Source organism: Tursiops truncatus, chromosome 15, assembly GCF_011762595.2.
Source record: "Tursiops truncatus isolate mTurTru1 chromosome 15, mTurTru1.mat.Y, whole genome shotgun sequence".
Lineage (NCBI taxonomy): Eukaryota > Metazoa > Chordata > Mammalia > Artiodactyla > Delphinidae > Tursiops > Tursiops truncatus.
The window spans coordinates 19,437,220-19,452,642 of record NC_047048.1 but is presented as its reverse complement, the minus strand read 5'-3'; the positions used below and the strand labels follow the sequence as shown (position 1 = coordinate 19,452,642).

The following is a 15,423-nucleotide window of genomic DNA, read 5'->3' as shown; positions in this document are numbered from 1 at the left end:
TAAAGAAGCTAGTCTCTTGGGAAAAATAATGGAGAAGAAAGCTAGGAGGGAAATTGCTAATTGAAATGGTATTAATCAAAGTAAAAGCCAGAAAGAATAGGTTGAGTTTCACTGGGTTCCTCAGAGAAAGCTTTTTTTCTAGGCAGAGAGAACTGAGATAGCAGAATCGTCCCAAAGGCTCTGCCCAGATTAGTGGCTGTGATCTTGAGGCTCCGAACAGGACTGGACACCCAGGGATAAACTGCAACACAGGAGGCACTTGGGGAAGGACTCTGAACCCAGGCCGGGTGAGGAGGTTCAGATCTGCAGACAGAACAGAGTGCCCAAAGGAATGGTCAGTTTACATGGGTAGTTGGACTTTAAGAGATCATGCAATTTTGTCACAGGTGGTTTCAACACAGGGGTGTGGGGAGCAAGCCATGGGAAGTCTAGGAGCACCTGAGATCCAGGTAAGTCAGGTAGGTGAGCATCAATCAGTGGGCAGAAAGCAGGACTGTGGTCACTGAGCTGAGATTCAAAGAACATTTCCAGCCTCTGGGAGGAATAAACCACATTCCAAGCAAGGCAGTCCCAGGAGTGAAGAAGGGAGATGCCATCAGAACCAGGGCATAAGGTAGGGACTTGCTCACAGGAGCCCAGTTATAAGCTGGACCCTTCATCAAACCTGAGATGATAGCCAGAGGGACTGAGCTCCTGAACCTTTAAATCTCGCTGTGGATTAAGACTCCTTCCCATTGATGGGAAGCACAGGACCTGGTCTTTAGAGAAAGTAGGATGAGGGGACAGGAAATGGGCACCACCTCCCTCCTCCCCCCGCCCCATGCAGAAGGAAGGAGGGGGGAGATCATGTCTGTGGCTCCTGTTGTCAGCAGGAATCCCCACTATTGCTTCCTTGGTTGCCATAGCATTGGATGGTTCCAGAGAGTCCTTTTTCCTGAATTAATCCAGGTCTTCACTCCAAAACTCAGAGGATGGTTTTCTTAGAAGGACTGCTGATGAGGGCAGGCATGGAGTCCTTATCTGCATCTTACTTAATCTTTATGTGGTTCTTTCAGCTACCACTTAGTCTCAGCGCACGCTGCACTCCACACTCCATCCCATTTCCATCTCCCTGGCTTCCACATTTCTCACTTATTCCCTATTTGGAGGCTTAGCTCAACCTTCACATGGCTTGACGCCAACTTTGCCTGATTTGACATCTTCCTCTGGCTACACTTCTGTAGTGGACATTCTGTTTGACTCTTCAACCCACCCCCTGTTAGTAACAGCAATACAATTTGGTCCACACACTACCACCAATACCACGTCAAGGCTGACTTCCAAACAGTCCTTCTGTCTCTGTGCCACTTAGCCCAGAATCAAAGTCCCAGGAGTGAGCATCTGACTGCCCAAGTTCGTGGATCCTGGATCCTGCTCCTTGGGCTTCCACAGTGTGGGAGCTGAGAGAGGTGGCAGGTGCCGTAAACTGCCTTCCTGCCAGACCTAATCACAATGGGTAATTCTCCCAGAGGGAGATCTGGTGCTAATCAGAAGGGACGGATTCTAATCTGTGCTGTCCAATAGAATAATAATGCAAGCCACATATGTAACTTTTTTTTTCGCTTTTTTTTAAAATTAATTTTTATTGGAGTATGGTTGCTTTACACTGTTGTGTTAGCCTCCACTGCACAACGAAATGAATCAGCCATACACATACAGACATCTCTTCATTTTTGGACTTCCCTCCCATTTAGGTTACCACAGTGCCTTAGGTAGAGGTCCCTGTGCTATACAGTACGTTCCCATCAGTTGTCTATTTTATATGTAGTTATCAATAATGTATATGTGTCGATCCCAGTCTCCCAATTCCTCCCACCCCGCCCCTTTCCCCCTTGGTATCCATACATTTGTTCTCTATGTCTATGTCTCTATTTCTGCTTTGCAACTAAGATCATCTATACCATTTTTCTAGATTCCACATATATGCGTTAGTATACGATATTTGCTTTTCTCTTTCTGACTTACTTCACTCTGTATGACACTCTCTAAGTCCATCCACGTCTCTACAAATGACCCAATTTCATTCCTTTTTATGGCTGAGTAATATTCCATTGTATATATGTACCACATCTTTATCCATTCCTCTGTCGATGGACATTTAGGTTGCTTCCATGTCCTGGCTATGGTAAATAGTGCTGCAATGAACATTGTGGTACATGACTCTCTTTGAATTATGGCTTTCTCAGGGTGTATGCCCAGTAGTGGGATTGCTGGGTCATATGGTAGTTCTGTTTTTAGTTTTTTGAGGAACCTCCATACTGTTCTCCATAGTGGCTGTATCAATTTACATTCCCACCAACAGTGCAAGAGGGTCCCCTTTTCTCCACACCCCCTCCAGCATTTGTTGTTTGTAGATTTTTTGATAATGACCATTCTGACCGGTGTGAGGTCATACCTCATTGCAGTTTTGATTTGCATTTCTCTAATAATTAGCGATGTTGAGCATCTTTTCACGTGTTTGTCGGCCATCTGTATGTCTTCTTTGGAAAAATGTCTATTTAGGTCTTCTGCCCATTTTGGGGTTGGGTTGTTTATTTTTTTGATATTGAGCTATATGAGCTGTTTGTATATTTTGGAGATTAATCCTTTGTCAGTTGCTTTGTTTGCAAATATTTTCTCCCATTCTGAGCATTGTCTTTTTGTCTTGTTTATGGTTTCCTTTGCTGTGCAAAAGCTTTTAAGTTTAATTAGGTCCACATAAAATCTTCTAGTGCTACATTAAAAAAGGCAGAGGGCTCTCCCGGTGGCGCAGTGGTTGAGAGTCCTCCTGCCGGTGCAGGGGACACGGGTTCGTGCCCCGGTCCGTGAAGATCCCACATGCCGCGGAGCGGCTGGGCCCGTGAGCCATGGCCGCTGAGCCTGCGCGTCCGGAGCCTGGGCTCCGCAACGAGAGAGGCCACAACAGTGAGAGTCCCACGCAAAAGAAAAAAAAAAAGGCAGAAACAGGTGAAATTAATTTTTATATTTTATTTGACCAATATTTCCCAAATATTATTGTGTCAACATGTAATCCATATAAAAAATTATTCGTGAGATATGTTCCATTTAAAAAATTTTATTGAAGTATAGTTGATTTAGTGTTTGCTGGTATACAGCAAAGTGTTCAGTTATACGTATATATATTCTTTTTCATATTCTTTTCCATTATGGTTTATTATAGGATATTGACTAGAGTTCCCAGTGCTACACAATAGGACCTTTATCCTACTATTTATCCAGATATGTTCCTTTTTGTTGTTCTTTTAAGTCTTTGGAATTCAGGGTGTACTTAACTCTCATGGCACAGCTCATCCAGATGCTACATTTTCATTGGAAATATTTGATCTGTGTTTATATTTACAGCTGAAAAAGTAGAATCACATTCCCAAGTTGTTCCAGACCTGCTTAAAAGTTTTCCAACTACTGAATCAAGTACCAAAAATCACTTGCCTTTAATATTCACCTCCACATTGACAAAACAAATTCATCTTTATTAGAAGAATTGTTTGAAGCAAAAGCATATCAATTTCAAAGCTATGTTTGTCCAAGTTATGTTAATACATTGTTTCTTGCATCAGCTCAGTGTATTCACATGGAATGTAAAGGAGTGTTGCACAAATTGAAAAGTAACTTTAAGTTTATCAATACCCACAAAAATTTTTCTTCAAATTTCTTCCAGTTTTTTGGTAGGTTTTGCAGATAATTTACATAATGCTGATTATTACCACTTAAAGCATTATGTACATTGATTCATATTAAAATGTGTAAAAATCATTGATTTGCATTATAAAAAAATTTTAGCTTCAGTGTAAATCCTTGTACTTTTCTAGCTTGGTCACAAGTAAGCTTTTTCTCTTTCCTTAGAGCTTCAAATGTATCTCATTCATACACACTATGATATCAGTAAGAAAACATAAATCATGCTGCCATTTTTTAAATCTTTGATTGTTAAATATTTAGTAAGAATTTCTTCTCTTTCAAGTAAATCTTGAATTGGAATTGACAGTACAGTAAATCTTTGTAAAACTCTTCCATGACTCAACCCATGAACATAGATTAAGAAACAAGATCATCATATTCATTGCTTTCTGTTCCTTTCCATAAACTGGTGATGATTCACAGCATTTGAATGCATACACTGAGTAATTTTAACAACTGTATCCATAACACTTTCCATAGAGTTTACTTCTGAAAGTGAACACAAATATTTTCAATATATATCATACGGTGGGATGAAGCAATAAGGGAAACATCAGTCTCTTGTTTTGAAATTCCAATAAATCCGCATTTTTGACTGAACATAGCTGGAGCACCATCTGGCATGATAGAAACTATTTTTTTCATATCTAACTGAAATTCATCTTTATCAGATGTGAAAGATTCAAAAATTCTAATCTACAGTTTTTTTTAGAGCCATGGATTTACAATGTTTCTGTATAAATTTGGAAGACCTTTATATACCCAAAGTATTCATTTGGCAGTGTCTCATGGCATGATTCAGCTAAAATTTGCTATTTTTCAAAATTTGAATTAATTTGTCTTTGATAAATTCTTTTATTCTATGGGCATTTGTTTGGTGGCTTAGTTGAAGCTTGTTCACTTGTTATGAAATATCTTTTTAGTCTCTTCTTCATAATTTTCTCACAAAATTTTCATAACTGAAAAAATAATTTCTTTTACCATCTTTCCATTGAAAATTGTGTGTGCACACGTGTGTGCAAGAATCATTTTATAACTGGCCAAATTTGCAATCTCTGATTCTGTTAACGCCTATTTAAAATTTTTTTGTTCAACATTTTATTCTGATTTCAGGCAACTAATTTCAATGGTGTGTGTGTGTGTGTGTGTGTGTGTGTGTGTGTGTGTTAAAACACACCGAACATAAAATTTACCATTTTTAAGTGTAAAGTTCTGTGGTACTGAGTGCATTCACATTGAGCAACCATCACCACCATCCATCTCCAGAACTTTTAAAACCTTCCACAACTGAAACTCTGTACCCATTAGACTAACTCTCTCTCCCTGCAGCCTTGGGCAAGCACCATTCTACTTCCTGTCTCCATGAATGTGACTACTCTAGGTATCTCATATAAGGGCAATCATGCAATATTTGTCCTTTTGTGACTGACTTATTTCACTTAGTATATGTAATGTCTTTAAGGTTCATCCATGTAGTAGCAGGTGTTAGAATTTCCTTCATTTTTAAGGCTGAATAATATTCCGCTTAAGTACATACCACACTTTGTATATCCATTCATCCATTGGCGGACAAATGAGTTACTTCCAGCTTTTGGCTATTGTGAATAATACTGCTACGAACATGAGTGTACCAATATCTGTCCCTGCTTCTGCTTCTTTTGGATATATACCAAGAAGTGGAATTGTTAGATCATACGGTATTTCTTATGTTAGTTTTTTGAGGAATTACCATGCCATTTTCCATGGCAACGCACAGAGTTCCAGTTTGTCCACATTCTCACCAAAGCTTGTTATTTTCTGGGTTTGTTTTTTTGATTGTTTGTTTGTTTTTTCAGTAATAGCCATCCTAATAGATGCGAAAAGATCTCATTTTGGTTTTGATTTGCATTTTCTTAATGACTACTGATATTGGGCATTTTTTCATGTGCTTCACCAATTCTTTTTTGAATGTAGAGAGAAAACTTCTTATCAAATTCAACTGTATATTTGCTGGAAATGCCTCAATATTTTCCAGTTTATTATTTTTAAAAATGTTTGTTTCACAATAACACAGCGTGTTCGTTTTGCTCTGCCACAGCAAATTACAATTGACATTCATCGTGAAATTTGTGGCACTATCTTCTTCCAGTCCCTTTTTTTTTTTTTACTATTTTGGTCACTAGCTTCTACAGCTCCATTTGATTCTTCATCATTTGTACACCTTCATTTTATACCTTTAAAATTGATTCCTATGTAAAAAAGTAATTGAATTATAATTATAATAATACATATTTTGATTTAATTACTAATTGCAATTTAAAAGGTATCATGCAACTCATACTGTCTGCATAAAATATTCCAGTAAACACATTACAGTGATTTACATCAGTGCACAGAAAAAAATCATTCAAACTGAATCAGTCCATATACACCAATTAAATAGGTGATGTGTTTATATATCATCCTAGGAACGTGCACAAGTGGCCTACCTATAACAATGCATATGTGCCCTACATTATAACAATAATATTTTATGCAATGCAATTATTTGTTTGTCCTACCAAAATTCAATATAACAAAAAAAACTGTTATTCTGATTCAGTTTCAAAATTTTAAAAATTAAGTAAAGCTAAAAATTTAGTTCTATTTCAAGTGCTCAGTGGCTATATGTGGTGAGTGGCTACTGTATTGGATAGCATGGCTCTAGAAATACAAAACGACAACAGTAAATTGAGCAATTTCACTGCTTAGTTTCTTCCCTAAAGCTCTGTATATGGACACAGGAAGGCATATAGAAGGAAGTTCCTTGCAACATTGTAAACATTGTTTACAGTGGCCCCCAAACAGAACAATCTCATATCCATCAATTGGGTTATGGCCAAAAAATTGTGGTGTATCCATTGTAAGGAATTTTATGTAGCAATTTAAAATAGATCTATGGTTAGATCTCTAAAACATATCACTATGTGGGGAAGGGGAAAAAGCAAGCTGTGCACTATGATGTCATTAAAAAAATACCACATTTTAAAATTAATTAGATAGATAGATGGATAGATGAGAGAGAGAGAGAGAGAGAGATAAAAATAGATTCACACCGGAGTGGTTACTTCTGTGCCTCTGTGGAGGGAGAGAGGAAACTTAGACTAACTTGGATTTAATAAGAAGAATGCGTTCGTGTCTTACTCATGTGACTAAAACTAATTTGGAAAGAAAGATCTTAAGAAAAGGGAAGTCTTGAGAGAAGTGGAAAGATGGACAAAGACACCAATTAAATAGAATTAACTACAATAGAGATTATATGGTGTCTAAATAAGTATAATCACATGATTATAATATTTAATGAATATGTCAAAAGTAATTCTTCAAAAAGAAGATATACATATAGCACAGGCAACTCTACTTCACTTTGCTGTACAGTAGAAACTAACACAACATTGTAAAACAACTATACCCCCATTAAAAAAAAAAGAAGATATACAAATTATATAGTGGCCCTTCTGTAAACTGAAAATGGGAAATGCCAAACAGTGATCAAAACTAATTTATGAGGCTCGCCTCTACCAGCATTTTGGAGAACATCCAGGTTACCCATCACCAGCTGCTATTGCATTAAAAGCCTCCAGTCTAAGGTCCCAACTGGCATCCAACCCCCTGACCTCAACATTTTCCAACACATCAATTGTTTTTGTAGTTCCTACTTTCATATCTACTGTTCTTTTTCTTCTGCTTCATTTGTTTCTTAAATATAGATGTTGATTCAGTGGCAGTTAGGATCCAAACAAGTGGTGATGAGATCAAACGACATAACTTTTCTCAGGAAAGAGAGGGGAAGATATCTAAGTGTTTGGGATCCTCAATTTGCCCTTCTGTACCTAGAGAAACCCAATTTCAAATTAATAAACGCCCCAGTGCTAGTTTTTTGCCTTCCCACAGATCGAGTTTACCCCAGGGCCTACAGGACATGGATTGATTAATTTCATCCTGATCCCAAATTCCCCTCAGCCTACCTGACATTGATTGAGTAAACAGATTAGTCAAGACAATTAAATCTGCAGAGCGGCTCGGGAATCTTCTTGAACTTTGTGTAAAAGTGTCCTGAAATTAGAGCTTCTTGGGAGCATTCGCTTCAAACCATTTCCTAAATTGAAATTGCATTCCACTTCCCTAAGATCACAGCCTTTCACTAAGACAGGATTATGGAAACTCTGAACTACCCAAGCAGAGGATGTGTGTCTGGGAATAAAACAAATGAACAAATCTATAAAAAGTAGAACAATAACACCAACAAAGGCAGAATGATTCATACTGCAAATGACAAGAGGAAAAAATAAACAAGGGAGCATTAACTTCAGAAAGTATAAAGTATGATGACAATGATAAGACCTAACAGAACAGTAATGAAAAGACTTAACCAATCCCATTAAAAAACCAAGCCCTTTTAGATGAGATTTTAGATATCTAGCTAAGAGTTTGATAGTGTCTGGTCTTACATTTAGGTCTTTAATCCATTTTGAGTTTATTTTTGTGTATGGTGTTAGGGAGTGTTCTAATTTCATACTTTTACATGTACCCGTCCAGTTTTCCCAGCACCACTTATTGAAGAGGCTGTCTTTTCTCCACTGTATATTCTTGCCTCCTTTATCAAAGGTAAGGTGACCATATGTGTGTGGGTTTATCTCTGGGCTCTGTATCCTGTTCCATTGATCTATATTTCTGTTTTCGTGCCAGTACCATACTGTCTTGATTACTGTAGCTTTGTAGTATAGTCTGAAGTCAGGGAGCCTGATTCCTCCAGCTCCATTTTTTGTTCTCAAGATTGCTGGATATGGGGAGGGGGAAGGGTAAGCTGTGACAAAGTGAGAGAGCGGCATGGACATATATACACTACCAAACATAAAATAGATAGCTAGGGGGAAGCAGCCGCATAGCACAGGGAGATCAGCTAGGTGGTTTGTGACCACCTAGAGGGGTGGAATAGGGAGGGTGGGAGGGAGGGAGATGCAAGAGGGAAGAGATATGGGAACATATATATATGTATAACTGATTCACTTTGTTATAAAGCAGAAACTAACATACCATTGTAAAGCAGTTATACTCCAATAAAGTTGTTAAAAAAAAATCTAGCTATATCATGTTTCCAAGAGACAAACCTATGGAAAGTGAATCAAAAGTGTTAAGCAAAAAAAAAAGGGGGAGGAGGGTGATCTAAAATACATCAGAAATAGAAAAGTAAATGAGACAGAACGGTAATATTAATTTTAGAGGAAAGAGGACAAAAAAGCATTTTGGACAGAGTATTATTTTATGGCAGAAGGTACAATCCTCCTAAAGGATAATAATACTTGTGAACATCTATGAGATAAAAACCAAAGCACTGCAGAAAAAAAATGATAGGAACTGTCAAAGAAAGTGAGATTCTATTTTGTGGTTTTAAATAGTTTCCACTATAATCGCCATTTATTTCTATAATATGACTTCGGTAAGGAGAAAAGTCTTAACAAGAGCTTTTCCTTAACTCCAAGAGAATATACAGAGTTTATATGCTGGCTGGCTTCATTATAATTACATCAGTAAGAAAAATTAACCTCCCGTGATAAATGTAGCTTAGAACATTGAGGAAACAAGCAAAATTCTCTACAACAAACACTCTAGCAAATGCCATTTCCTGTATAAATATTTAACTTTTTAAGATTTTAAATTAATGGTCCTAGGAGCATTAAAATAATTTCTGACTTTAAGAAAGTTCCTTGCCTTTTATAGTTATCAGACTTAGACAAAAACTTAATTTTATGATGACAGAAATTCATAAAAGTACGTATTTAACTTAATTTTATCACTAGATTGTAAATATGTTTTTAACATGTTTTTTTAAAATCTATTTAAGTAAAAGCCAGTGTTTTGCGTTCTCAAAAGAACTGGAGTCAACAGTTTTTTTATCTTAGAGCTTTTTGTTAAGTGCCTTTGAATTTATTACCTCAAATTTAAAGCAAGGCTGAGGCAAAGAATGTGGGGATTAAAAATAATTATTTCTATGGAATTATAAGAAATATTAACAAAAATAAAATTAAGCAAGAGATTAACAGGCTCTTCTCATTCTGAAAGAACAAAATACAAGAAAATCAGGATTTAAATAAAAAATGATAACACGTTAGGCCAAATGAAAACTTAAGTAAATTCCAAAGGCAGAAATTGTACAAGTCAAATTACGTATTTGATAAAAACAAACTATAAATGAATAATGTCAGATTACTGAAAAAATCAAAATACTTAGAATTTTTTAAAATCCCCTAAAAAATTACTTTGGGGAAAAGAGGAAATTAAAACTTTAGTTTCTGTTTGTGTACAAAATAACACAAGAAGAACACTACCTTTCAAAACTTACGAGAGAGAGGCAACCCAGTAATCAGAGGCAAAATCATAATTTTAAATGCTTTTTATTAAGAAAGCATAAAAAGAAATGAAATAAGTTTCTGATAAAAAGATGTTATGGGAAAGAACTAAATGAACTAAAATAGGAGGTAGATAGAATCAGTCATGACAAAGTCAGCCACTACTATATTAAACAATAGAGAAAAACAAATGTTAAATAAATCCATATACCAGATCTTTGATAAGATCAATAAAATAAAACTCTAGAGAGATTTACAAAGAAAAATAGAGAAAAAAAATAGAGAGCATATTTCAAAAATTGGAAATAAAAAAGGTTTAGCCAGATATACAGTAGAGATTTTGAAAGACATAAGAGAATATTTTGTCATCTATGCTAATAACATTAAAATTTTTTTATTATGGCGATTTTTTAAAAAAACAAAATGTATGGGGAACAATGATTATTAATAGATTTTTTTGGGAGTTCCCTGGTTGCCTAGTGGTTAGATTTCTGGGCTTTCACTGTCATGGCCTGGTTCAATCCCTGGTCTGGGAACTGAGATCCCGCAAGCCATGCAGCCAAAAAAAAAAAAGATTTCTTAACACTTAGCATTACCTACATTCCTGAAATATGTTAGGTTTTCTTTAGTAATATCTTATTTGAGATGTAATATTTATAAATGAGCTTAGTATATGGTTTTTGTGACATGATTTTCATGTTTTGATGTGGCTTTCACAGAAAATATGAACGTCTTTTACTTCTGTGTGCTCTGATACAACTTACATACAAGCAAAATTGTCTATTTCTTGGCTATTTAGAAGAATTCCTCTAAGAAACTCTCTGAGTCTGGTGGGTTTTTGGTAGGGAGCTGGTTGATAACATTCTCAGTTTTGTTCCTGCTTACTGTTTTAAGATTTCTAGCATTGTATTTATTTTGGTACAGTTATTTATATTTTCCTGGAAAGTCATCTATTTCAGATTTTCAAATGTAATTGCACAAAGTTTTGCTAGGTATTAAATCTTTTCATTTCCTCTGTATTATGTTGTTTCCTTCTCCTTACTTTTAATGTCTTTTCTGTGCTTTTTCTGTTTTGTTTTTGTTTTTTCTAATTAGTTCACTCTGTAGTTTATCTATTTCACTTTAACCCACCCCATCCCAAAGAGTCAGTTCTTGGATTAACCAATTGTACTTTTTAAATTTGTTTCATTTTCTAGTTGATTCATTTCTTTATGATTTTCTTTCTTCTAATTTCCTAGAATAGTTTGTTGTTCTTTTTCTTCTTCTTTGAATACTAAATTCATTTGGTTTTTTTGCCTTCTTTACTAATATATTTGTTTAAGGCTCTGTATTTTCCTCTTAACAACCCATATTTGCCATATGACACAGGTTTTGATATGTATTGACTTTATTTCATTATTTGAGATATTTTTTTAAATAAATTTATTTATTTATTTTTGGCTGCGTTGGGTCTTTGTTGCTGTGTGCAGGCTTTCTCTAGTTGTGGTGAGCAGGGGCTACTCTTCCTTGTGGTGCACAGGCTTCTCATTGCGGTAGTTTCTCTTGTTGAGGAGCACGGGCTCTAGGCACACAAGCTTCAGTAGTTGTGGCTCACAGGCTCTAGAGCACAGGCTCAGTAATTGTGGCTCACAGGCTTAGTTGCTCCAGGGCACGGGGGATCTTCCCAGACCAGGGCTTGAATCTGTGTCCCCTGCAATGGCAGGTGGATTCTTAACCACTGCGCCACCAGGGAAGCCCCATTATTTGAGATATTAAGAAATTTTGGTTTAAAAATATTCTTTAATCTCTTTCTCTCTTCCCACACTTCTCCCCCACCCAGGTGGGTGGTAGGTTTTTTTCCCTCCTAATTTTGTGGTTAATTTCTAGTTTTCTTGTGTTATTGAAAATGGTCTGTAATATTTCTACTTTTTGAATTTTATTAAGATTTTCTTTGTGGCTTGATATGCAGTCCATTACTGTAAAAATTCCACAGGACTATGAAAAGATGCATCCTCTATTGTCAGTGTACAGCATTTGATGCAAAACTACAAAGTCAACCTAATTAAGTGTACATTGAGGTCCTCTAAATCTTCATTTTTAATTTCCTTCTCTATTGTGGACTGGGAGAGGTGAGCTACATAAGTTTTTTAGTCCTTGGTTTCTGTTTGTAGTTGATGCTCTGATCATTTTGATACTGTCTTCAATTGTGTCCTCATATCATTGAAGTTTTAGCCTAATTGTGGTGTGTACACACACTTTGTCATTATCAAATGCCCCTGTTGATCTCAACTACCTTGTATAATTCTAGATTCAACTTTGTCTGATACTAATAACATGAACCCAGCTTCCTTTTTGTCATCTTCACCTGGTATGTCTTTGTTCATACCTTTCAACCTTCTTGAGATATTTTGTTTGACATATTCTTTTGTTTTCAGCCAAAAGTTGTGTTTTGCTTTTTTGATCCAAGGAGTCTTTCTCTTTAAATTGCTTTTTTAAAACTCCACATACATTTATGGAAATAACAGATATGATTTGTTTTCGTTCTCTCATCTTTTCTGTTTTTAATATTTACTTTGTTTTCTACTATTTTGATATGAGGATTATGTTTGTTCTGCTTCCCCTTACTTTGTTTCTGGTAACTTTTAGCTTTATAATTTTAGGTTGGCTTTATACTTTTAGGTAATATTTTAAACCTCCATTTCCTGATTTGTCAACTTTAGTAAATGTCTATTGAGTTCCCCAAATAAAGGAAAATGGGTGAGCTTCCTGGGTTTCTGTTTTGTCAGTTTTTGCATTGGGATAGGGTGGGGCAGGCAGCAAAGGGAAACAGAGCTAGGCTGAGCCAGTGAGCCATAGTGGCTGCTGAAGGCTGGTTCCTGTTTTCTGCAATTGTGTTAAATGCCCCATCACAGGGCTCACTCCACCTCCGTTATCCCCTCACCCAACTTTCCCAGAGGTTCCTCCCACTCCCCTCTGAGCCAGAAGGTGGGGGAGAGGGGGGACAGGCACCAGGTACTTCCGCCTGCCACACACACCATCAGGAGACTTATCTGATGTACTGATATTTTCTTTACTGTTTCCTCTTCCATCCAGTCCTTTTATGGCAGTGAGTAGTTAGAGCGAGGTAGTTGAGACCAGTCTATATCTCCTTTCCCGCTTTCCTGCCACCTGGGATATACCATGCCAGACCCTACCTGTTTTTCAGCTCTCTGGAAGGACACCGATATGGAAGCAAGGAGCTTCTCTTCCCGCGGGTGTGGGAGACTTTCCCCCCAGCTGCTGGCTTATCCCCTCAGTTGTCTTCTCTCCAAATGGGGGGATATTATTAAGATTTTTCAGGATTTTCACCTTCACCTTCTACCCATTCCTCACCCCTCTTCACACTTCCTGGGGTACAGGGCAGAAGCTGCCTGTTAATTGCATGAAGCTTCTGTATTTTTTTTCCGTTGACATTTTAGAGCCAAAACCTAAGGTCATACATCTTCCTCTCTTCCTCTAAATGATCCTGGTGGCTTTTTAAATCTAGATTTTGTTAATTTTTGTCCATTTCATTATGTTGGGATAGGAAAAGTCTATCTCTTTGCTTCTCTTCACCTTTATATTCCAGAAGCTTCCCTTATTCTTTGCAGCATAATATTCTGTAGTATAAGTGCCCCATAATTTAGCTAACTATCCTCTTATTGTTAGAGCAATTTGTTTATTAATGGAGCAAGTAATTAATGCACAGTGTGATAAGGAAGCAGGGAAACAATCATGTTTACATAGAACTGGTGAATTTTTAATTGATATAGTCCTCAAAGAAAATACTCTATCAAAGATCTTAGGGCTTCCCTGGTGGCACAGTGGTTGAGAGTCCACCTGCCGCAGCAGGGGACGCGGGTTCGTGTCCCATTCCTGGAGGATCCCACGTGCCGCAGAGCGGCTGGGCCCGTGAGCCATGGTCGCTGAGCCTGCACGTCCGGAGCCTGTGCTCCGCAACAGGAGAGGCCACAACAGTGAGAGGCCCGCATACCGCAAAAAAAAAAAAAAGATCTTAAAAACATTTATACTCTTTAATTCAGAAATACCATGTATAGAAATTTATCTTAAGATAATAATTATAGAAGAGCCTGATGGTTACTATGGAATAATCTTTATTGGTGCCTTATATGGAAGAGCAAAAATGTTGGAAACAACCCAAGTATCTAACAATAGAGAACTGGTTGAAAAAATCATGGTACATCCATATGGTGGAATCTACACAGTCATTAGCTCTTGGGAGGAAGTGCTGAAGAGACCTTCACCTTATTTGCAGAGAGGTACACTGCCAATTGTGTTTCTCATTCTACTTTCACTGGCCTTATAGTGAGTGGAAATGATTTCTAGATTCTAGCAGAAAAGTAACTCCCAGCCCTGGTTCTGGTAATGGTAGGACAGTTCTGTGTGTGTGTGTGCACATGCTTACAAAGTAATGTCTGCAAAAGTATGTAATAAGCTAGAGAAAATTGTTTTTACCAGCCTCATTTCCATGGAGAACACTGAATTTATTTGAAAGAAATTTATTGATAAACTACTTAGAAGAAAACATGAGACCCCAAATGATCTGCATATGGTCAGAATTGCCTTACAAGAGAAAATAGAGGACCCTCTATTTATTTAGTTTATTCCAGAAGACGTGAAAAGAGAGAATAGGGAGTAGGGAGATGTGTCAGGGGTCCCCAAGACCACCCTCAGGTTTGAAGATTTGCTGGGAGGGCTCACAGAACTCAGAAAAGCTGTTATGTTCACAGTTAAAGTGTGTTACAGTGAAAGCATACAGATTAAAATCAGCAAAGGAGAAAGGTACACAGGGCAGGGTCCAGGCACTGGGTTTCAGTTGTACCCTCTCAGTGGAATCATAGAGATACTGCTTAATTCTCCCAACACAACCAAGGAAGCTTACCTAAGCTTTGATGTCCACGGTTTTTGTTGGGGGTCCGTCATGTAGACAATAGAGTGAGTGTGTCACTGACCTTAGTTACTCAGTCTCCATCCTCTCCGGAAGTAGAGCTAATACAGCATGGCCCAAAGCCCTCACCATAAATCCCACGTTAGCATAAACCATCTGGCATGGCCCAAGATCCCAGGTATACGAAGACACTCTTATCAGGCAGGGTATTCCAAGGGCTTAGAGGTCATCTCCCAGAAGCAGATCAGAGGCCAGTCCTTTTCTTTGATATGTGCATGGTTTGACCATCCCAAGCCTGCTGAGTTAACCCCGGAGTGCACAGAAGAGAAGGGTGAATAAACGTAGGGAGATATCAGAAGACTCTCCTGGAAAGAGTGTCCTGCCAGTAATCCCCAAATATCAAGAAAAGCCTATAGTAAATTGTGAAATCTT

At 37.4% G+C, this 15,423-nt stretch overlaps 1 protein-coding gene across 15 annotated transcripts in view; it reads left to right on the top strand.

Moving 5' to 3' along the window:
- TNRC6A (trinucleotide repeat containing adaptor 6A) overlaps positions 1–15,423 on the top strand; it is a 211,240-nt gene that overhangs the window by 44,829 nt on the left and 150,988 nt on the right. The gene's annotated exons all lie outside the window — the stretch shown is intronic.